We start from the raw sequence: 25,765 nt of genomic DNA on the forward strand, positions 1-25,765 counted from the left end.
GAAGATTAAGGTTGTCAAGATACCGTGATAAAAATTATGGTACTTTCACAGTAGGATTTGAGATTGGAAGCATTAAAAGAAGGCTCTTACAGAGAAACTTGGAGTTTATCCTCATTTTCCCTGCTGTACATTGTTCATAGCTGCACCCCTTCATAGTACAATAATGATTAGAAGATAGAAGCTGTTGGTTTTAGTTTGGAAATCAGCTCTAAGTCAAGCAAATATCAATAAACTACCAAGACGCAGTTGAATATATTCTCCCAATTCCTAAATGTGGAGAAAAATTTCTAATAGAGTGACAGTGCCAAAATGAATGCATGCCACTTCCGCAGAGGTAAGAATTAGCACTGCTCAGAAAATGTCTGGCAAAGGACACACATTTGTTGTTCAAAATAAAAACATATCATTCAGCTCTGTACTCTCTCCGTCTCGTCTCATCTCATCTCATCTCATCTCATCTCATCTCATCTCATCTCATCTCATCTCACCTCACCTCACCTCACGTCACCTCATCTATCTTTCCTTATATTTCAGCCATACCAATGCTGATCCATGTAAAATCTCACTTCAAGGGATAGAGTGATAGCTAATGCTGACTACACTGCACTTTCACTACAAACCTGTGGAAATGTCTGGCCATTCTCCATGCTACATTAGCCATGCCCACAGGGAAGGATCAATCTTTCCATCAGTCTCAGTGCAGCATGCTATGAAGAGCAATGTTCTTATTCTGGAAGTTCTGACCCAAGAGCTCCCATGTATCTGCCAACAAGTTAAAGACTAAAACACATAACCACAAAGAGGAGTTTAGAGGAAGAGAAACCACAGTTAAGTTATTCAAGGCTGCATCCTTAGGGCAAAGAAAAATGGGCATGAATAAGGTAAGCTGAACTTGCCCCCATATGGGCATTCAGTGGGTTGTTGTAGGCTCTACATAAAGAGTGTGTTGGAGGGTGTTGGTCAGCATCTAGCTGACTTCACAAACTAAGGCACTGACGAAACAGACTCTGGCCTCAACCAAACTAAAACCCTTTGAATTACTGTAGGCAAGGGTAATGCTTCAAAACTTTGATCCACAGGGAAAAAAACCACATTTGAAGTCCTTAGAAAACCATCTACAAACAAAAGGTCATTCTCCTGTTCAGTATCAAACTGTGAAGTTGGGACCCTGCATGTGCGGGTAAATTATTAAAACAAACAAAAGAACTGAACAATTCAATTATGAAGTCAGTCATATAGCTGGTTGGATGTTCAGAGAGAAATATTTGTGAATAAAGAGTAAAAATATTGCTAATATTTCTGAGTAAAGAATGTCTAATGACTAACTTGACTTGTAAGTTATTCAATTAAAAAAGTGACTTGGATAAGCCTGGAAGCCAAACGAAGTAAAAGACACATGCAAAAGTTTGGCATTTAAACAGATTCATAAATGAAAGACACGTGGCCTTAGATGAACAACAAACTCCCTTGAAGTGCTGATTTTCTAAAGAGAAAATAGCTTCAAATATTTCAGATGTTTTCAGGACAGGGTGCCATGGTTTTACTTTTTGCAAAGTAAAAGAAAAGTAAGACATTGTCTAGAAACACAGCATTGTGCAGAAAAAGCAGATTTAAGAGTGGAAATTCTTCTTGCTACTGAAACTATTAGTATCTTGCTCACCAAGGAGAATATAGGCTCAAATAGCATGATCTCCCTGCAATGCAAAAAGTGTAAAACAGCTGGGAGGGTGTGCCAGGCTTATTTGCCCTGACCCATCTCCCCTGGGTTCCCACACCCTAAACCCTCACCCATGGGACAGAAGCACCAAGTCCTGGGAGCCCTGGGATGCCCATCATGGCATTACCTCACAACCAGCCTGTACTGATGACTTACATGACAGCTGCTCCCAGAACCTGATCCATAGTTGTGGACTTGCTGGAGGGCACAGAGTCAGTACATACACTCCCTGCATGTGTTCTGTGCCTCACAGGCCCAAGAAAGGAGCACCTTACTCACCCAGATGAGCAATAGGGCTAGACAAGGGCTCTTGAAAACTTGGTCCTTTCCAGCTTAAATAAGAAAGGTAATAAAGACAGCAACGGAGACTTTAATATACAATAATAATTAAAACATATTCAAATGGTGGCAAATGAAAAGGGATGTTGAAGGTTAGAGAAGACATATAATTTTAAGGCAGTAGCTGAGCTTCCCCTTCTTACAAAAACAAGAGAGACACTATGAGGGATGTCAATTGCACTTGGCTCCTATCCTAAAATAATTCCACATTATAAATATTTGACGCAGCACTTAAGACTATTGCCTCCACAGGATTTAATGCAGTATAATGTAATACATCTGTTTGCTACCCACATGTAGAATGAATGGCAAAGATAGGAACAAAAAATGCAAAAACATACTGTATACTGTGTTGATCATTCTGTTTTTGTTACCTATTGAACTAAGATGATGGAAAATGTTTCATAATACCTGAACAGCATGATCTTGTTCACTGCTTTTTTACCTATGAGACTACACCAACCCTGTTCCTACTTTAGCTTTCTGTACTCCTGAAAAGTACCATGAGAAGTCGTGACTTGCATGGACACTATGTCTAATGTGAAAAGTTGGAGTACCTGTATGAAGACAGGTACAGCCAAGTAAGTTAGGGAAATACGCCTGCTTTTTATGTCTTCAATTTAAGTACTAAAAATCTATCATCACCAGCTTACACTACCTGAAAAACTGTATATTGAAGATACATGGGTTAACCAAGTTAATAAACCTTTCTGTCACCCACATTGAAACGAAGTGACACTTTTTTGCTCTGCTTTGAAGAGTGGAGGGTTGCCATACTTTGATAATTATCTCTTCTGTGAATTCCTCTGCTCAGCATCCTTTCTGCTTACAGGGAAACCTTTCTGAAGGGTATCTTTCTTAGGAGAAACTTACAGTGTATCCTTCCTTAATTGTAAGTGCTGTAGTCAAAGAAAAATGTGAAAGCAATGAGTCATATTAACAAATAAATAAACTAATTTGCAGACAACACATAGGGATTTAAACACACTTCCATCACTGCAGGTCTACCAGTACCCTGGTAACAAATTCCAGCTTTTTTGTTCTCCCGATAGCTTAGACTGGCATTGGAGTGACTGCACACTGGTACAGGTTGCCCAAAGAGGATGTGGAGTCTCCCTCACTGGAGATATTCACGAACCTTCTGGATGCAATCCTGTGCCATGTGCTCTAAGATGACCCTGCATAAGCAGGGAGGTTGGACCAGATGACTCTACAACTACCTGAAAGGAGGTTGTAGCCAGGTGGGCATCAGTCTCTTCTTCCAGGCAACCAGCAGTAGGACAAGAGGGCATGGTCTTGAGCTGTGCCAGGGGAGGTTTAGTTGGATATTAAGAAGAAATTTTTTACAGAGAGAGTAATCAGACATTGGAATGGGCTGCCCAGGGAGGTGGTTGATTCACCGTTCCTGGAGGTTTTTAAGATGAGGCTGGGTGTGGCACTTAGTGCCATGGTCTGGTAACCACCGCAGTGTTGGATCAAGGGTTGGACTTGATGATCTCGGAGGTCTTTTCCAACCCGTTTGATTGTATGATTCTATGATTATATGACCCACCATGGTTCCTTCCAAATGACCCACCCTGTGATTCTGTGAAAAGAAAGCTATATTGAAAAGGTAATTACAGCACAAACTTCTGGTTTCCTCATGGTTCCATAATGAAAGTGCCAATCTCTGCTGTTCCCAAGCTTGACAGTTTAAAAAAAAATTCTTACTGTGGGACACAGTATAAAATCTTTCCAGCCCTATAAGATGGAGTCTCTCTTCGTTCATGTTTTACTTTCATCAAAGCATTGTCATGTGGTGGTAGACCCAACCACAATTTTCAAAGCTGCGAACCTGCTTAGATGTCCTTTGTTCCTTTGAAAAAGTCAGTGTTGAGCTCCAGAGAGAAAACACACAGTCTCGGCACTGCTCTACGTGCCTGTGCTCCAGTGCTACCTTCCTGGGGCAGCCAGAAAGCAGGAAGTGGCCAGGAGACATGGTTCAGCCAAGAGCTACAGCTGTGTGAGGCTCCCAGGTCCCACCAACAGTGACTGATCCCCTTCTGAGGGTTCTGAGAATTCATAATGGATTCACTTTGGTAAGCTCAGTATCTCTGTGACCATCTTTTCCTATGTCTGAACCACAACATTTTGTTTTCTCTGAAAGCTGCTGATGAAGCAAACACTAGTTTTTTTGGAAAATTGCTTTGGCATTTGTCAGAACATCAAAATGAGTAAATAATTTAGCAGAGAAAAACAGATTTAGGCACAGTTTGACATCTTGACTCTTTTACTGTATAACTTTTCATAACTGTGCCTCATCTGGAAAAAGTCACAAATTTGCTGTTTGTGGGAAACTAGATAATTAGACACTGTAAATGACAACTTACAAACTGTAACTAAAAGCTAACCAGACTGGTAAACAGGAAGTGCAAGACTGATTTTTGCTTCTTTACACAGAGTTTCACACAGATGAAATAAATGCTTAATTCAGCCCTTCTCTAGCAGCAGTTCACAAAGCAGGGGTGGTTTTTGAAACCACACAGCTTGCTCGTAGAGCCATATTAAATTGTAACATTTCTCAGTTCTGTTTGCCTGCACTAGTTGTCCCCCCACAAATGTAGTATTTACTGGTTCATTCATCCACAGCTTGGAGATTCACGAGTTTCAGTCAGGTCAACCTAATGACCAGAAATGTAGCCAGTTTCTCATAAACAATTTTCCACTCTAAAGCACAAGAACCTGACTAGGCAGCCCCTTAAGCCAAGAGCACTCCTACGAGAGCCAAGAAATCAAGGTAACAGCATCTTGAATAAAGTATTAATCTTTTTTTACACTGGACAATGTTTACATTTTCCTTAGCAAATAACCCATCCATATGTACTTGGTTACGGATGAATTTCTGATGTCACACACACTTGGGCAAACATCATGGTCAGAGGTTGCTAGGAGCATATATGTGTATAGCTGTTAGTCCTCATGTCCTCCTACCTTTGTAGAGGACATAGTTAAGCCTCTTTTGCTTGCATTATGGATGGACCTGGCTGAGAGCAGCAGGAATGAACTCAAAACTTGGGTCATGACTGTGGATGACTACAAGAAGGATCTCAGCTAGCATATTTGATCTCCTGAGCTTGGAGGACAATTAGAGCAAAACTGAACAGTTTAAGTTTTTCTTTAATTAGTCTCCAGCCTGCAGTGTATGGAGGTTCAGAGTTTAAATAAATTCTTACATAACTCACGATCCTCTTTTCTTTTTTCATCAATATTACTATTTCCATTGAAAAATATTTAGGTTTTAGAAAGGAGGGAAATGTGATAGTCATTTATTGCCCCCACACTGCTAAGAAATTCCATGCTTTTATGTGCAGGAAGCATTGTGTTGATGTTGGCTTCCCCATGAGTTAAAAATCTTGTTTAAATGTTGCAGAATCTAAATGCTCTTTGAGGTTTTTCTGTGTTGTTTTATGGAAAGGCTTCTGCCTGATTATTTACAGATGCTGTCTCTGAGAAAGCCAAAAATAGTTCTTTACTAATTCAAAATTTAAACTAGCATTTTTATTATTTCATTGTGTAACCAAGAAACTCTGTTTTGGCATCCTTAGTTCAAAGAGGAAAACGAGCCCTTCGGCTCTCTGTTGGCATCACAAGCAGTGAAATTCCCGTTCAGCTAACAGCAGTGCCAAGTCTTGGCAGACCACAGGGTCCTCTCCAGCAGAAATGCAGCCCCCAAAGCATCTTGCAGCACAGACTCTCTAGGTTACACGATCATGAAGGGTTCACATTGTTTCAAAAGTTACTTCTCCCACAGTAGCACAGAGCATTTAAAGCAATTTTAGCAATTACAACAGCCCTTCAAGCCATGCTGCTTTTCTATGGCCACCTTGGCTGAGCATCAGTAAGGGATTTTTTTCAGTAGTTCACTAAGTGTTAAGATGTATCTTGAGCTCGACAAGCAAGAAATGTTGCTCAGCCAACTCAGCAAATCAGCATTTCATCAAATGAAACACTCCTCCAAAGTTTCTCTTCACTTCTGCAAGGTTAAGGAGAGCCTCGAACACTGAAGAACAAGGGGAGTACCCTGGTTCAAAGAGAAGTCAAAGAGCTTGGATCTCATCTTTGCCAGTCTAAAGACAGATTTTACTCTTTATTCTCTCAGCAACCAAGAGCGGAAGAGTTGCACTTTCCTTGCTGCCTCAAGCTATGGCTTTTCTATCCTAGAACATGCCTGGCTGGGGCGTGGTTTCACTGATCTGGAGACCACGTGCTAGACTATATCCTACAGATATGGCAGCCCCAGCGATCCCAGAAAGGGACTGGTGATCAGCACAAACTAGCAATATGAGAGGTGGATTACCAGACGTTATTTCTGCCTCATCAATATCTGTGCTAAGTGTATGGTTCAGAACAGCCTTCCTGACCCAGCTGAACTCATCAGCCTCTCCAAATCCCTGCATCATAGGAGGGAGAGTGATGTTTCAAAAACTCAGCATTGCAGTAAACAAGAAGATATATTACTGTTTTCACTATGTAATGTTCTGCATAAAGGATTGTTGATAAAACATTTGCAAAGGTAATTTTCTGCCTGTCAGCAGGTACTAATACCATCTGAAAGCTGCTCCTAACCCAGTTTGCGCAACACTTGCCTACTACAATACGGCTTTGAAAAAAAACCCCAGGAGCTGTATGCGAACCACCAGTTGTCTAAACCCACACTTAAAGCAACACACAGATACAGGATAAAGTCTGTGGGCCCACATGGTAGACCTAATTGTCTTTACTAATAGAATGGCCTACAGTTTAGATGATATCTTTCAAACACAGGGCTTGTGAGGTTTCTGTTTGCTTCTTGTAGTCTAACTTCTTATCTGAAAATAGCATTATAGATTTTCTGAAAACAACAGCAAACCCCTCTTAGGTGATTTCTTCACATACTTCTCTAGTTGGTACAGCATGTGTAGTTAATTGTTCTGCAGATTCATTAAAACAAACACCAGCAATGGAAAACTGAGTTATGCTTACTTCCTCCAGATGAAAATTCCCTTCATCTCAGAGAGACAGAGCTACCAGAGATGACTGGAGAAGTTGATACCTTGACAAATAAATTAGGTTCTTATTTGCACACAAGAAAATATTATCACTTACTTTGAATGGCAGAAACCTCTTGAGCGTTTTAAGCATTAGCATTCTAAGGTGTTAACTTTTTATAAACTATAGATTTCTCCCAGATATTAAACCACTTAAGGACCAAGATCACAAAGTCTAATTTGATCTAAAATTGAGTTCTCATCTTTCTTTCCTGAAACACAGTGGAGCTTGGGTTCCTACTGGTTCTGGCCGGATGCCACTTATCTCTAGCACTGATACAACTGGCATCAGCTGAGACGTGCAGCTGAACTTATGGATTAAATACAACATGGTGAAGAGGGAAGAATTCCAGAGAGGCTGTTAAATATTTAATTGAAATACATCGTTTTGCATGATAAAATTAGTAAAACCAAGTAACTCTGCTCCAGTGCCTAGAACCTTTTGGGGAGTTTTACTAAGGATCATGCACTGGAAAGACCTGTATGATATCTTTAGGTCTGTAAAGATTCTTAGCCACAGCACCAGCTGGCCACATCTCTTATCTCATATCTCTTGTAGCTACATTTTGAAAGACAATTTGCACTGCTATGCTACTTTTTATCCAAGAATTTTACATGCTTTAGTAATGTCTACAAATTTATCTAACAGTGCCATTCCCTACCATTGCTGCAATTTAAAAATTTCCCACAGTAACACTAAACTTTTAGTGTTACTAAACTTTACTTCCAAAATTTCTGGCACTTATCTCTTGGGCTATAAATCACTTGTTCAATGTGTTTTGTGTTTTACTTCCATGCTGGTGTCATGGATCTGAGATATATTTGGACAAAATTACCTAGGTGCCATCCACCAGCCTTGCTTTGTCTCCAGCTCCCTCGCTTTCTCCTGAGGTCTGTGGTTTGCTGGTCTCAGAGGCAAAGAACCACACAATCTGTAAAGTGTATTTTCTCCTCCTCACCCTTTCAGATGGAGATTACATGAATTTCCCAACACAGACATTCCCACTACAGCTAAAAGACCATCAGGATATCCTGACTTTCCTCCTGCCCTGTATCAGAGCACAAATTAATTATTAATTGCTCTACAGGTTCCTCAGAAACATTGATCTGCCATGACTGCAAGCAAATTTCTTGCCTTGGTTTAAGTCTCATCTCCTGTATCAAAAGGATGATGACACACATTTCCCATGTTGAAAAGGTCAGTGAGGACTGTGAGATGACCAGTGAATTCCCATTGTTAAGGAAAAGATTATCATAAAAACTCTTCATCTCTCCTCACCTTGTTGATGAATATGCAGCTTATCAATGACATGATGCACAAGAAACTAACATAATTGTGCTGAAGACAGTGTGATTTACTTCTCTTTTTCAGATACAAAAGAGGAGTGGCTAGCAAAATTTTTCTTTGGCCTCAGATGTCTTTATTAAGTCAAACAGATGTACAATATGAAACTGAGCATCTACCTCTGTAAGTATATGTGGAGAGAATAGCACTTTCTGAAATATGGTTGGGTAAAGAAAATCCCTTAATCAGTTTTGAAATCCGGTTCTGAAAGAAAAATTGTAAGATAATGGCCTCTGATGAAATAATAATAACAAAAATAATAATCAGGATATTTCCCTAATTCTACTAGTATTATTTTCATCATCATTGCATTCAGTACTTGTGCCTCTTGGCCTTAATTCCTACAATGTTTCACTTGTTGGAACACATGAGGTATAAACTAAACTCCACAGCTATTTCTTGCTTATTGTGCTGGTTTTGGATGGGGTAGAGTTAATTTTCTTCATAGTAGCTGGTATGGGATTATCATTTGGATTTGTGCTGAAAACAGTGTTGATAACGCAGGAATGTTTTCATTATTGCTGAGCAGGGCTTACACAGAGTCGAGGCCTTTTCTGCTCCTTATACCACCCCATCAGTGAGCAGGTTTGGGATTCACAAGGAGTTGAGAGGGGACACAGCCAGGACAGCTGACCCCAACTGACCACAGGGGTATTCCATACCATACGGCACTGTGCTCAGCATGCAGAGCTGAGGGAAGATGGGGGCATTTAGGGTGATGGTGTTTGTCTTTCCTAGTCACTGTTACACGTGATGGAGCCTGGCTTTCCTGGAGATGGCTGAACACCTGCCTGGCCATGGGAAGTGGTGAATGAATTCCTTGTTTTGCTTTGCTTGTGTACGGCTTTTGCTTTCCCTGTTAAACTGTCTTTATCTCAACCCCATGAGTTTTCTCACATTTACTCTTCTGATCTCTTCCTGATCCTGCTGGTTGGGGAGTGAGTGAGCGGCTGTGTGGGGCTTAGCTGCCAGCTGGGGTTAAACCATGCCACATATTAAAAAATCAGGAAGCTCCTTTTAACAAGCATATCAACAAGAAAAGCTTGCAAAATTGACTGAAAACTGTATCCTTTTCATCATTTTTATGGTGGAATAAAACTGCTACAGTTGGCTCAGAGTATTGCACTGATATCAAGAACATTAGGTGCCAAACCAAGTGCTTAACTTCGGAGGGATTTTCTCTCCTTACCTTTCAACTTACACATTTATAAATCTCCAAGTACTAAGAGGAAATTTGTCCAAAATTAAGTATTTGAGTATAGTTACACTGTCAAGACTCACACCTAGTCAGAGCCTAAAAGTGATCCCTTATTAGAGCACCTCCATGGACCAAATTTATTAGCAATCAGAGCCTGAGTGCAAATCACACACTGGATATAAGTCAGTCAGAAAATGGCCTCAGTGCTTGGTAGGGCTGAGGATTTCCCAGTCTGCACTGAACTTTACTGCAGAAACTGAGCAGCATCACCCTGGATGCTGATGGTACTAATTACCATGTGTTTGTGCGTCCCTGCACTGAGCCACAGTTACACAAGCAGACTTGCAAGTGCAGAACTAGCCACCTGCACAATGAGCTGTCCCTCTTGGGGTCTGCTGATAGTGGTCTGGCTGGCTCCTATTGTGTTTTTTAGAGAGGGCCAGAGGATTCCCCAGGACTTCACATCCATTCCCGTGATAAAGCAGAGGCACCAGCCTGAAATATTTTCTCTCTTCTCTTATTTTGGGCTTTTGCTCTCTATAGACTACAAAAATCTCCTGTTCTTCTGTGCCAGGCCAGGTTTTACTTGTCATTAGTCAACTCCTGTGTAATCTCAGTGTTTCTCTCTCATACCTGGAGAGAACGTTAAGCCAAAATTAATGACACATGGCTAACATGCATCATGACTAATATGTCAACAGGACTGTATCTCCCAAAGCAGCAGTCTCTGCTGAGTATCAGTCCTTGCCTTCGTGACTCTGCCATACTCCTCCATGTATCTTACTGATTCAGATTACGTGTAACATCTTTTGTTATTTAACACTAATAGGATTCAGTTGAATAATGCATAATTACATCCAGGTCTCCTTCAATGGATTGCTGTTTCCCTGTCAATGATCTACTAAGTACAGAGACATATCATAAAATGGAGAACGAGTAATACACATGGAGGTGATTATTATACTGTGGTGCTCATCATAACAGCTGGAAGAGATCACTGGATTACTGAAGCTACATGGACTTTGGGATAGCCCCTGCAAAACATTTTCAAGAATCCAGAGTTTCTTTTAGTGTCCAGACTAACATATCTTTCCAGGCTGCTTTATCCTTCTTCCAAATGACTGTTTCCTTTACCACATTTCCTGCATCTTGAGGAAGGTTATTTAATCTCATAATGGATTTACCCTTGTGAAAACAGGGGAAGACTGGAAGAAGTCTGCAGCTCACAGTCATTCTTAAGTAATAGTTCATGGTGGATCTAGGACACAAAATTCTCTCTCATCAAGTCCTTCTTAGTTCGGTCAGCCACAACAAAAGCCATCAATAGGCATAAGAAGCATGACACTGGACAAGTTAGATTGGTGAGATGGATCAAGCGAAAATCGCCCAATTTGACAGGGTTGGCGTCAAATGTGGGGGCAGCCCCAGCAGCTGCTAAACACAGGCATGGGAGGTGGTCACTCTGCTATCCACCCTGTCAGCATGTTGTCCTGAGCTGAAGGTGGTGGACCATAGTCATGATGCCTGGGGTGTACACTGTCTAAGTCTCTGAAGTGCTATGACCATGCCAAAAGTGCTCAGAATAGAAAAGGAAATGGTGCATGCCAACCCATCTGAACCCACAGGGAGTCAACAAGGGTTTCATTTACATGGCATTGGCCCATGGGCTACATAACTTGGTATTACTCCTCTGCACACACAGTCAAGGACAGCTTCACTTCATTTGTGCTCAGCAGTGAGCACACCCTAAACCAACTCTACAAACCTTCCTCACAATTCAATCCCTGATTCCTCTGGTGATTCCCTAGCTCCTCTAAGTCATCCAAAAGCTTTTTGAGAGGAACACAACAGGTCAGTCAGACTCCTTCCAAACTTCACCAGAAAAAGCAAAATACTCATCCTTTTCACATGTTACCTGTTTTGGGAGCTGGGGCACACGACACCTCAGCCAGAACGCTGCAGCTCAGTGACAATTTGCAGCCAATTCCTGGACCATTCTGTAATGTGCCACAGGAGCCCTCAGTGCTGAGCTTCCCCTGAGGGGCCGAAGCTCTCACAGCAGCCTCTCTGAGAAAGTGAAAGCCATCAGCATCGACTTCAAACACCCATCAGGATGGGCTGCAAGTCTCAAAAACCTGTTGAATAACAGTATAAGAAATTATGCATCATAGAGAAGCATGATCTGTCCAGTGTGCTTTATTACACCTGTCTACATCACATTCAACCTAATTCAGAAAAAAAAAAAAACAACAAAAAAACCAGGCAGAGCTGATGGACTCAGCTGCCTGAATAATGCAAAGGAAGACTTTTATCAGGTTCAGTGGGCACTTTGCCTGTCTCTGCAGTGGCAGGACAAAAATCTAATTGATTTTCATGGATTTCTGTCAGGAAGAACTCACTTGCTGCTCTCTTCACTCATAATAAACTCCAGTTTGCTTCTATCTGCTGAAAACAGTCTAATTACATGAGCCTTGGTTCTTTGATGTGAATATACTACAGTAATAAAAAGTGGCCCGTTCCACCATTTCACATGACAAACAGAATAAGTTAAATATCAGAAAACACAGCAACTTCATGGTTGTTTTTCATCAGAGTAAAAATGTGTTTTCAGCAGGTTCCATCTTTCCTGCCTTTAGAGTGTTTCAGGAAAAAACAGTATCCCTCTGTTCTGGACAGGTCACGATCCTGATCTGTCACAGCTGTGAGCACTGGTTCCACCCCTGGAATTTCTACAATCTGAACTGGTTTGTTTATATTTGCTTATAAGGAGCCGAGTTAACTCTCACAAATGCTGATGTGGAAGAACAGTGATACCACAGAAGCCTCAAATTTGCCTAACTCCTGCCAGGGACATGTTGAATTAGCTGTAATACCTTCCATGATGCTGCTGCAAGGAGTCTGTCAACAAGTCCTTTTCCAGCATAGAACACTATGGGCAAATACAGCCCTGATCTGTGTGGGACATTGAGCAGTTTTATAGCGACAAGCACATCACTTCATGCTAAAACTCTGCTGAACTGAGCAGAAGAAATGGGAATGCTACATCCCTCACTATTCTCCATCCCTGTGCCCTATTCTGCAAGTTTTGGAGAGGTTTTTATTCTCCAGGGCATAATTTGTATGCATCTATGAACCATACATATTCTCTTGGTGATTTTTTTTTGACTGTGTTCATTAAACTCACGTTGTATTCTGATACTCAAAGCGGAAAAAAAAGTAACTGGAAATCTCTTAGGAAAATGTCCCTGTGTTGGTTCCAGATTATGAAGTTTAAATGAGATGAAGACCCTCTTGGCCTGTACCAAAAGGTATAGAGGTGTTAGATGAAACAACTCAAGTAACAAAAGCATTTATGAATTTGCTTGGATAATACTTCAACCTCATGTTTATTAGCTGTTTACAAACAGGGCTAGAAGCCCTTGGCTCTCTACAGTAATTTTTGTGGAAAGCAATATGGATGAAAATATGTTTTAATGTGACAGGTAACAGATGAACTAATTTAATTATTGCTTGTAAAGACTTGAGGACCTTGTCATGCAGTGGGGAGGCTCTCCTGGAATCATGGATGCTCCTAAAATGCTACTACTGTCTATTATTTTTACTTTTGGATCTCAAGCCTAGAAGCCAACAAAACAGACATGCTAATTGCTGCTGTCACATCCTTCCCTTGGCTTGGAGGTTATTACCCATTCTTTTCTTACCTCACCTGCTGAGACCACAAGCTCTTTGGTACCTGCACGGTTCATAGCATGAATTTTTGGTTGATGAATTTCAGATGCTACTGAAATAACCACCATGAGTAATAGCAAGAGCCCATCATTTAGACACTGGAAAAGGAACAGTTGTTACTGCAAGTATGAAGCATTTCAGTCACTTCTCAGATTTTCTGCAGATATGAAATATACAGTTTCTATAAATGGAGGGGCAGTCTGCAATACATTTTTGAGCAGGGTGCTGCTGATGAAACCACAGTGAAGAATGTGACACTTTATTTTTTTTTAATTAAACCCACTGGAAATTTTTACTAGAATATTGTGTCTATGGAATAAGGCAGTTCCATTTCAAAGATTTAGTATTTACAAACACTTCCAGATTTTTCTTTAAGGAAAGCTAAAAGAAGCTGTGAATAATGTTTAGATTCTAGACAAATTGTAATGAACAAGCATCAAAACATTCTGTAAAACTGAAAAATTGCATTATTCAATTGAAATGTGTTTATTTTGAGGTAACAAAAAGGAAACACTGGACAGTATTTCTAAATAAACCACTGTGATACCCCATGCATCTCTGGCTAGGGAGCCCAGACTCCTGGTGAAAACTGAGACATAATCTGTTTTTCCCATGAAACAAAGAAACAAAATTTAAAATCACACCAGAATAAAGTGGAATAGCTCAGTCATTCAGGAATTCTGAAACTGTGCTTCAACGGAAGACCTCAAAATAAAGCTGTCTAGGCTTTTCCAAGATGAACGTTTCTACAACTTCCCCTTATTCATAGGGGAAGTGAGGGGCAAACTACATGGTACCTTTATTCAGAGCAACAAAACAAAAAGTTGAAATGCCAGCATTTTCTCTGGGACAAAAGAGTCAGAAGTTTTTTACAAGCTCTAATATTAGAGCAATACATCAGCATTGCATTAATTCACAACAGAGATATTTCCATATAAAACCAAACTTATATACTTGGAGTTTAAGACAAAATTCAGCCCTCTGCAATGCAGTCATATTTGCAGTATGTAATCCCACATGTGAGATTTAAATGAGAGAAGTAATTGATGCTTAGAAACTTCCATATCACAAATAGATGGGCCATGAATCATGGTGAAAATAGACTGAGAAATACCTTTTCTATCCAGTCTTTCATTAAATTCCTGAATTCACTGGTAAAAGTGACTACCAACCAGTCAGACTCACCTCCATGCCTAGTAAGATCATTGGACAGATCATCATGGAACAAACCATTTTGGAAGTTATGTTGAAACGTATGGAAGACAGGCAGGTGATTAGAGACAGCCAGTATGTCTTCACTAAGGGCAAATCATACCTCAGTAATCCAGTGGTCTTCCTATAATGGAGTGACTGCACTGGTGGACAAGAGAAGAGCTACTGATATAATCTACTTGGACTTCTGTAAGATCTTTGATACATTCCCCCACAACATTCTTGCCACTAAATTGGAGAGATACCTGTTTCATGGAATGACTGTTAGATGAATAAGGAATTGGCTGGATGGCCATGTTCAAAGAATTACAGTCAACGGCTCATTGTTCAAGTGGAAACCATAAATGATGGTGTCCCTGAAGGGTCCCTATTGGGACCAATACTATTTAAAATCTTCATCAATGACACAGCGGGATTAAGTGCACCCTTGGCCAGTTTGCAGATGACACCAAGTTGAGTGGTGCAATTGATTCACTTGAGGGAAAGGATGCCATCCAGAGCGACCATCCAAGGCCTAAGGAGTCAACCCATGTGAACGCCATGAAGTTCAGCAAGGCTAAGTGCAAGGTCCTGTATGTAGGTCTGGGAAATTCCCAGTATCAGTACAGTCTAGGGGATGAATGGATTTGAGAGCAGCTCTCCAGAGAAGGATTTGGGGATACTGGTGCATGAAAAATTGGACATGAGTCAGCATGAACATCCTGGGCTGTGTCAAAGAAGCGTGACCAACAGGTGGAGGGGGGTTCAATTCTCCCATCTACTTGGCTCTTGTGAAACTCTGCCTGGAATACTGCATCCAATTCTGTATGTCCATCCAGTGTCCACAGCGTAGAAAAGACATGGACCTGTTGGAGCAGGACCAGAGGAGGGCCACAAAAATGGTCAGAGGGATGGAGCAGCTCTCCTGTGAAGACAGGCTGAGAAAGATGGGGTTGTTCAGCCTGGAGAGCAGAAGACTCCCGGGACACCTTATAACATCCTTTTAGTACTTAAAGGGGGTTTATAAGAAGGATGGAGGGAGACTTTTTAGCAAGGTCTATAGAGACAGGAAAAAGGGAAACAGTTTTAAATTGAAAGAGGGTAGATTTAAATTGGACAAAAGGAAGAAATTTTTCATGATGAGGGCAGGCACAGGTTGCTCAAAGAATTTGAGCATTATTAGAAGTGTTCAAAGTCAGGTTGGATGGGACTTTGAGCAACCTGATCTAGTGAAAGATGTGCCCATGGCATGGGGGTTGAACTAGATGATCTTTAATGTCCCTTCCAACACAAACCATTCTTTGATTTCGTGTTTCTATAATTCTAGATATCCAAAAATTTACCCAAGCACTGAGAGAGTGAGGATCCAGTGGGGTTTTCATTACTTGGATATTCTGTGCCATCATGGCTACAGATTTAGCTTTTGGGTGCAAACTTGCTTTAAACCATCAGTTACTGTCCAGTTAAAGTTTTCCTTGTGTATTTGACAGGTCAGTCAAGAAGAATCTCTGATGTTCCCAGTTTTACAGAGAGCCACAAGACTGCTTTAATGGGGCTTTGGAAAAACAAGATCAGAGCATGTCATGAGCATGTACACAAAAATGAGGGTTACTGCACAGGTAGCAGGAATAATGCCTATCAACATTTGCATGAGGCAGGTGGCATGTAAGAAGGAAGAACATGACAGTTTATTATTTCAATGTGAAAACTGCATTTTGAGAGAAGTTTTTTCAAAGTAGTAGCTAATTAGAGATGAAGACCTCTGATTCTCTTTGCTTTCTCTGGAACATGTCGTAAGTATGTGTGTTTTGTTTACAGATAGACTGAGAGTATATGGATCCATCAGCAGCCTGGTGGGTATCTGATGAAGACATCAGCCTTTATTTGTGAAGCCCTAATGTCAAGAAAGTGAAAAACGCAAATTTCCTATGAGAAACTGTCGTAAACTAAAAGAATTTACCAGCAGCTGTCTCTTGAAAGCTTATGCATTTATTAGTACAATTTCCCCATTTGTTACAGTACTCTCTACCACAGTTCACTGACCCCAAGTTATGCTCAAATGGCTTGATTGTAAAAAACGTGTGCTGTTTAAGAGAAGAAATTGGTAGAGGATTCACCATTTTAGTTGCACGTTATGAATAGAGCCTATTGAGCACGCAAGTTGGTAGGTATGCAGGAATATGGAGGTATTCCCACAGGTATGGTGTGGCAAGGGATCCACAGATCAGTGGGCATGAGGGACTCTGCTATGTAGGCAGCAGGATGAGCAGTTGACATGGAACCTTCTTTGCCCCCTCTCACCAACCATTTGTAATTCTTGCTCTGGGGTCCTGAATTTAGGCCAAAACAAATTGGGAGAAAAAAAATAATCCACATTTTGGGACAGGGGGATAAAGGCGAAAAATTTCTCTAAACATTTTTTATTTTCATTGGCCGGCACTGGACACTGCTCACAGGTTTGGTATGTCAGCCGTGGTCCCAGCAGAGACCGCCCGGCACATAGGCTGCAGGTGAAGCAGCTGTTTCAGCCAGGGCTGTCACCATCACAAACATGTTTCCCCTTTGCAATCTATTTGGTACTTATTTGTCTTCATCACGCTAAACACAGGCAATATTATAAAGCAAACAAACTAATAAAATCATATTATTACTATATTTTCCAAAACTAGTGATTTATTGTGACTAAAGGCCTGCAACAAGGATCCCATTTGGCCAATCCTGTCTTTGTAGTTTCTTTAGTTGCAGTACCAGTAGAGGAAAGTACATCACACTTCCTGTTATCTTGACTTCTTACATAATAGAGGAAAACAAGCTCAGGCTCAAAACAACCCAAGAACCCCATACCAAGACAAAAAAAAAATACAGAAAAATTAACATTCCACGTTTCAAGAATGTAAACAAAAATGTCATCACATAGACATGCAGAAAACTGGTGTTACTCAAACCAAGCGCTGCCAATTCTCCATCTAATGAGTTGTTGAAGCCTGAGACAATCAGAAACTGCTCATGAGAGCTTAGTGAACAACAGTATTTGTTTTTCCTTCCGATTTCTCCTTATTAAAAGCTACAGGGAAATCACTGAGCTAGAAAGACTACCTCAATTACTCTTAATTGCTGTCTGTTCCAATTAGCTCAGGCCAAGGTGATCCTGCAACAAGCAGCACAGGGTACAAAGCACGTGCTCTGTCTCTTCATGGTGCACAGAGGCTGGTGATACTCATGTCCTCATTTCATGTCAAAAGCAGGTCTTGGCCTTCCTGTTTTGCTTAGCTATCCTTTTTTTTTTTCTATGTATTTTGGACAGCACTCCAAGTAATCTTACAAATGAAACCCCATCTCACAGACTACTCTTGTGGAGCAAGAGGGGTGCTACTGCTTGGATGGGAGGGTGAACACAATTGCAGAAGCTCATCTACAGAGCAGGGACATGTGCACAGCTGAGCAGGCCAGTTACATGAAAGCACCAAGAAACACTTTTCTAAAATTAAGATGAGGACAGAGGACTGCCTCAAGGGAGCTGAGTGAATATTGCTTTTTGAGCAAAACAGACAAAGCAAGATAAGCCTGGTCCTTGCTATTTCTCCTTTGGCATATATCTGCAAGACAGTTGGGGCATAACAACAAAAAACTAACAGGGTTCCTTGACACATAAACGTAGTTGGAAAACAGAGCTGTAATGTGGTAAACTCTGAGCTATCAGCCTGGTTTCTTATAAGGTTTTTCCCAATAAAAGATAAGAAAATACCAGAAACTTACAGACTGGCTAATACATATGATCAAATATATAGGAGATGAATATTGTTTCAGAACACAAAATATCATAAAATCAAGTTTAACTATTAACCTTCTTGTCACCCAGTCATCTAGGACCACATTCAACATCTCTATTAATCATTAAAAATGAATAGTACAGCAATGAGAATGTTAGAATGTCCATCGCAAATCATCTTGTAGTAAATACCAACTTACTAGTTACATAGAGGGAAACAGACTCACTTAATACTACTGATCAGTGAGAAGATCCAGTACTGAACAAAGCATTATTTATTTCTATAAATTCCATATCCATCTGATGCAAAACTACATGACAGGTTTAACTTTACTACTCCAAAACTTCAAAACATTCACAGTGAAATGCAATAATTTTTTGATGCTATCCAGGTTTTAACAAACTCATGCTTATGCATTTATATCATGTAGAGGGTAGGTTTAGCTTAGATATTAGGAAGAAATTCTTTACAGTGAGGGTGGTAAGACACTGGGAGAAGCTGCCCAGAGAAGTTGTGGATGCCTTATCTCTGGAAATGTTCGAGGCCAGGTTGAATGGAGATTTGAGCAACCCGGTCTAGTGGGATGTGTCCCTGCCCATGGCAGAGGGGTTGGAACTAGATGACCTTTAATGTCCCTTCCAACCCATTCCAACCCAAAACCATTCTATGAGTCTATGTTATTAGGAGGTGGTGAGAGAGAACCCTGTGTTACTTACTAGACACAATATCATAATAATGTAAATTATCTTCATTTTTACAATATATAGAACTGAGTACAAGGGTGCAAATTTAAAATGCCCAGGCACACAAAGTTATTTAGGTTCTTTAAACATAATTCTATGCCTTAGTTTCTGCAGGAGGCACCCCAAGCTCCTCTGACAGGTGTTAATGGACTGAATATCACATGCAACTGCAGAGGAAACTAGTTCTGCTCATTGAGATCCTGGCTCCAATACGCTAAATACAATGAAAATAAATGATGGATCTTACTGTGACTTAAAGCAATGTACTTACTTACGCCTTTCAGCTGACTGCAAAGGAATTGTTTAACTCCCTGCCTTCCAACAGTGGGATGACACAAACCTACCCAAATCATTTTACACTTCAACACTGTCAGGGACAATGCTGTTTTAATCAGCAGAGCTGTACCTATTGCAACAGAATTGTCTGTGACCTGAGAATGTAACTCATGATAGTCAGAAAATTCTCCACTCTCATCACATTTCTAAAAATATTTAAAATTATTATGAGAAAATTATGTTACAGATAGCTTCCATGAATTTCAAAAAGAGCCTGAAGCAAGAAATCCCAGGAAAAAAACCCACAGTTTTTCACCTACTGTACTACAGCTGAAATGCATGATCAGAATTTTAAGGCCTGCGAAATCAGCCTGGATAATCCCAAACCCTCATAACAAACCATAACTGAATAGAACGATGGTCTGCTGTGGGTATCTCATCTGCACCAGGCAGAGCTGCAGATAAACTGAAGATCGTCCTCCTCCTAACTCTGTCTTTCACCCAAGATTTCCCCACGCCACTGTTCAAATACTTCAAATAAGCCACTTTGACTTAAATGTCCAATTTACTGGAAATCTGCTGGCAACATCTTATGAGTTGGCTGAAAAACAAACAATGTAATCTGCAAATCCACAGTTTTCAATGGGGATATTTGCGGACTGCTTTTTCTCTCTCTTAGTAGTGGTCAGCTCTGGCAGTGAAATGCTTTAAAAAATACACAGCCTGTGCTAGAGAAAGATCAAAAGCAGATCAGATGTCAGCACCAGCTCACGTCAGTCTCACAAGAAAGAGGAAAAAACAAAGTGAGAAGATGAGTTTTTCTTGCCACCCATCACCCTGTGCCCCTCACCCGCATGCAAGGGCACCGGGGCACAGCACAGCATCTCTGCCAGGGAACCTGGACCCACAAAGCAAGTGGGATCGTGCTGTCCACCTCTGCCCCAAAAGAACTCATCAGCATTTATTCTGGCAGCACCAGGCTTTCCTCCCAGTGCTCCTGCTCACTGGGCTGCCACTCCTGGGGAAGGGAAAGAAGTGTGGGCACTGGTTTAATTTGACTATTGAACAGCAATAGGGTTCAGGGTGAGGTCAGCCCTGCTCACAGACAGGCAGCTGATGCACATGTAGGGCCTGGCTGTCTCCAAGAGCAGGAGGTGAAACACCGTGGATCTGTGCCAAGTGCCAGCAGCGGCCGGTCATGGCATGGCTCTCCCTCCCTGCTCTCGCTAAACTATGTCCCATTTTTATTTGTTTGCATTTGCAAGGCTGCACAGACTGTGCTCTGCTAAAAATGTGTGAAAGTGCGCAGATAATGCTCTTTTTTCTTTAAGAACATGAAGCCTCTTAAAAGTTTTTAGAGGTCAATATGAAAAAAGAGTCCCCCCCCAAGAGTCTTAAAAGCCATATTCATTTTCTATGGGATTTTCCTAAAGGGCCACATTGGGACCCATATAAAAAGCAATTAGTTGAGTTTATAGCCCAGTATATCCCTTCTAGACAAGCACACAACTGCAGCTGACTGATGAGCACCCCCTTCACCACCCATCCATCTCCTCTCTGTTGTGTTCTGTTCTCCCATGCCTGTGGGTGAAGGCAGTGAGCACCCACCGATTTCAGGGCAGGATTAACCTGCAAATCAGTAAACCCTGTGCTGGGATTTTGGAGTCTCGCTGTGCTGATGTGACGCAAGCAGCTGCGGTCTGTGCCCTGCTGACTCAGCCAGCCAGGCTTGCTCAGGCTGGTTGGTGGGCGAGATTGGGTTACATGGCAGAAATCATAACAAAGGCAGGAAACAGATCAGCAATCCCTGGGTTTAACACCCTCTCTGGGGACCCTGCTGGTTTTCAGACTGTGGACGGTTTTAACTCTGTCCTGAAACGTGTCTGCGTGGCATGTTCTGCCCTGGTGAAGTCAAGCCTGGTACATAAAATAAAAGCAATTCAAGACAGTGCAGGAATGGCCCCAGAAGTCACCAGTCGGAGAGGTCCCAAGGGTTTTACACTGCTTTTTATGAATGAGCACTGAAATATGAACTCTGCTTGGCATCATCCAAATCAGAGTAAACAGAGTATCACGATGGATTCCCTTGGATGAGTTTTAGGATGACCCCCTCCCTGTTGTTCCCTGCCAGCTCTGCGTGGTTTTGCCTCCCTGCAGCTGCAGAGCATCTCCATCACCTTGCAGTCTGGCTCTCTGGTTTTTGCTCTCAGCACTGCACTTCCAGCACAGGACAGGAGGACAATCCCAGCTAACCTCATGCAGCTTTATTTACTCCAGTGCCAAAAAAACAGTTGTGCTCTCAACTGCTTAGTTTTGGTGGCTGAGTTGATGCAATGTGTCCATCAGCGAGTGAATGTCTTTCGTAAAATCGGTCAACTCTGCAGGACTGTATTTCATTTAAAATAACTTGAAGGAAGTTATATGAACACATCCCTGATTCCCTCAAGTACTGTTTTTCACTTTGTGCAGGATGCTTTAGGAACAAGTCCTTCCTGTGATGTGAAGTGTTGCTCAGCGTGGGAGCAAGCTATCTGATCTCCAAACTGATGGTGTTCAGGGAAAAAGAGGACATTTTTCATGAGATCATGATGAGGACAGCACTACCCTTGGTCCCTGCTGGAAACTCTGATGTTCTAGAAATAGCGGTCTCAAAAGGTGAAACATGGTCACTTAGAGGCTACAAATCCTTTTCATATATAAATCTGATAGCAAAAGGAGAGACAAGTGTCTGCCAAAAAATCCTTGCTAGGAATTTGCCTGAGTGAAGGCTGCAGCATTAGAGTGGTACCATGGCTTCCTTCCAGCAGGACTGTCCAAGGGGCACATCTGCTAAGGGGGTGATAGTCCTGTAACACATCACCCTGCAAAGCTCCTGTAACTGTTGGAATAAGGAAGAGTTTCTTAATTTAGTTTCCACTGTATTAAAAGCATATGAAAACTACAAAAAAAAAAAAAAAGACATAGGAGCATTATAAAAACCCAAACAAACCTCAAACACACCCACCCTGGAAATGTCTCCCATTCACAGCTTCACTGAGTATTCTCTTTTAACTCACCACAAGTCTTCCCAGAAGAACAACTGAAAAGACATTAGACATTATTTATTTTTCTTTTTACAATATTGTTTTTAAAACCTCCCAGAAGGGAGAAAAATAAAATAAATTATTATACTGCCACATCAGCACAATCACCAAGCTCAAAATGCAGAAGACTACAGTGATCTAAGTACTCCTTTGACGCAAGATGCTTTTTAATTTCACAGTCAGCTCTTCTGCTTCCTTTTACGAAGACACTTCCACTTAGTGTCTTCTAAGTCACCTTAAACACCAACTGGACACATACATATTCTTGGCAGCTCTTTTGCTTATTTTGCGTGCTTGTTTTGGTAATCTGTTTTCATGCATGGGAAAGTTCATTCTCTATAGTAAATGAAAGGCTTTCATAAGAGGTCTTCTTTCCACTGGAGACACGACTAGAGGACAACTGCTATTCAAACCAAGTGTAATAAAAAGGGCTTGTTGTGGAGAACACAGCTCTATTTCTTTTTATTAAAGCCCAGAACTACTCACAGTAACCTCTTGCAAGACAACTGAGAATAAAACCAGCTCCACCATGCTGTATTCCGCAAAGCAGCTTGCCAAGAATACCAGTTTCTCAGGAGTCAGGATGCAGGGCTGCAGCAGAGGAGCAGATGTGGCTATTGCTGCAAAGGTGGGCCCTAGCCAGCACCCTCCCATCCTGCAGGTCAGCACGCACGGCGGTAACACACTGAAAGAGGTTAAAACTCATGTTGTTTCTTCATCTGTTCCTGGCCCAGAGTCAAGGTTTCCCGAAGCAAGAGGTGAGCTGGGAAGTTTACAGGGTTTATTGGGTGCCAATCGCCCTCTGACAACGGCAGACATTTCCTGCAGCTACCAAATTTCCCTCCTGCATCCTCTCAGTGGGCTCAGTACTGAGACTAAGGCTGAGATGAGCTTTTTACCTTCTGCTGGACTACTCCAGATGTAACCCATATGGGCAGAGGGAATAACGGACGGACTTCCAGCTAAGCATAAAAAGGACAGCAGCCACCACCGTTTGCTCCTGCTACCTCTTAAAAAGCAAAAGCAGATCATGGGTTTCCTTATGGCACCAGAAAGCAGCATCTCCACAAAGCATGTTATTTTCTGCACCTTGATGAACTTGAACTGTGAACACCACACAAAGCACAGAGATCTTCCACAGATGTGGCTTCATGCACTGCTTTGGACCCTGCAGAAAGAATGGGTCTGATCAGAGACCAGCAGAGATGGAGCAAAGAAGGGTTGAATTATAGGTCTCTGAAAAATGTTCTTTACTTTGCTTCTGTTTGATGAACCAAGGGACAATGAAGATGTCTACTCTTCTTCCTCCTGCAGTATTTCAGCTGATTCAGACCCACACAGATTCCAAACTCATTACTTTGAGCCCCCAAAATTTTCTCCTAGCTTTAGCTAACCTTGACTAACTATTTAAAGAGGCATCAGTATTAGAGTGGTCAATATTATGGAAAGATTTTTCAGCTCCTCTGCAGTGAGCAGAAGAACATGATGTTTGTTTGTTTGTTTGTCTCACCTTAAAACCAAGCTACGCTGCTGTTTTCTGTAAGGCACTTTAAGAAATTTTGTATAATACTGAAATATGCATACAGTCATTTTTATAAATTTGCGAAAGAAGTTAATAATGTAATATCATTAATAATGTAATATCATTAATCAGGACCTCTGATGGTCTAGTGGTTAGGATGCGGCGCTCTCACCGCCGCGGCCCGGGTTCGAATCCCGGTCAGGGAACTCCTCCGGGCGGATGGAGCTCGTCAGCCCTGTAAGGCCATCCATCCAAGAGAAGGTCACTCTAAACAAACCTACATTCTGAGGACCTCGCTGCCACTGTCCAAGCTTGCTCGGCCCCGGCAGATGAACCTCAGGATTAAAGGGTGGGCTCAGTTCAGCGCACACTGTGTCTCACCTAAAAAATCCACTGCGCAGGCTCGAAGGGTAATGACCTTTCCCAAATCTTCGCTCGCGAAGACTGGCCATGAATGAATGAATGAATGAATGAATCATTAATCAAGAAGAAATCTGTTTTCTTAAGAAGACAAGGAAGTTATTCTGTTTGAGGTAGCAAGAAGACTTGTGAGTAGGGCCTTGGAATATGGTAAGCACAAGAACCACCTCTCAGATTTTTTGCTTTCCAGACCTAGGAAACAATATGCCTAGGAGCATGTTTGAAGCACACATTTCCAGATGGAATCTACATGCGATTTAGTCTTACAGGTCTGTTTTTTGTACATTTGAAGTTGTGCTGTTACGTAGCCCAACACACTGATCCAAATCCAGTTTGGTTGTATTCACACGAAACAAAGCACAGAAAGTTTCAATATAAACATCTGTGCATGCAAGCAGTGACATGTAGCAACTTCTGGGGACAAGTGAATTTAGTTGTGCACAGATGCTATGCTGAAATCTTCACAGTGTTTGTTTGGATTAAACTGGTTTCAGACTGTGCAAAGTGTTAATTAAGGACAAGAGCTCTCACACTCCAAACAGCAAAGCCCTGTTAAGTAGACCCTAGCACCCATATATCCTAAAAGAAAGCAATTCTGCCCTGCATCTTTATGCATTATGAAATAGCTATCAGAAAAGATGCAAAGTCCTCCTATACTAGGCCTGAATGTCTACACAAGACTTTAAACCCAAAATCTCCTTACAAGCCTCAGTTGGACTGAAGAGAAGTAGATCCCTGTGTCTCGCACTCCAAAAACTACAAAAACTTCCATTAAGAGTCACAAGTTGAATCACAAAAACACATTAATGTTTTATTTATTTAAGGCATCAATCTCTCTCTCTGGATGAGTGGGTGGATTTTTCCAGATGCATTCCTGACCAAGTTGAAGAGTATCTGAAGGACGCAAACCTCTCCACACACACATTGCACAACGCTTGTCCATGCTGACTCCTTCCCGCCCACAATGATCTCCCAACTTCTCTCTGTTTTCCAGAATCTCAGCCCACTCTAACCCAGGCTGAAATAGGACAAATAGAAATTTCTTGGCTCTTGGCTGCTTCAGTTAAGGTTTACCCATATAAAGAAGGCTACTTGAGACTGGATAAGATTTTAATCCAAGCTTTCCTTTGGTTAATCTTTTGTACTGCAGCACAGCAGAGTTTGAATTGGTTTTGACTTAGCAAAGCAACATACTGTTCCTCATTAGTGTCTGCAACAGGCCAAATCAGCCTAAAGTACTTACCCATTGTTCATTTGTGCTACTCCTTTTACTGTTCTCTCTCACAGGCTTTTTTAGGCTTTCATATTCTTTCCCCAGCACTTTTATAGAACATAATACAGACAGTTGACGATTTGTATGTAGTAA

The 25,765-nt window shown here is 41.4% G+C and overlaps 1 protein-coding gene and 1 non-coding gene across 2 annotated transcripts in view; one reads left to right on the forward strand and one right to left on the reverse strand.

Annotated features, from left to right (window-relative positions):
• COLEC12 (collectin subfamily member 12) overlaps positions 1-25,765 on the reverse strand; it is a 101,354-nt gene that overhangs the window by 55,346 nt on the left and 20,243 nt on the right. The gene's annotated exons all lie outside the window — the stretch shown is intronic.
• Positions 24,114-24,185, forward strand: TRNAE-CUC. The gene has a single exon. It is a non-coding gene; the product is annotated as a tRNA-Glu (tRNA).

The sequence above is a fragment of the Manacus vitellinus genome, unplaced genomic scaffold, assembly GCF_001715985.3.
Source record: "Manacus vitellinus isolate BGI_N305 unplaced genomic scaffold, ASM171598v3 scaffold_1_pilon, whole genome shotgun sequence".
NCBI classification, from domain to species: Eukaryota; Metazoa; Chordata; class Aves; order Passeriformes; family Pipridae; genus Manacus; species Manacus vitellinus.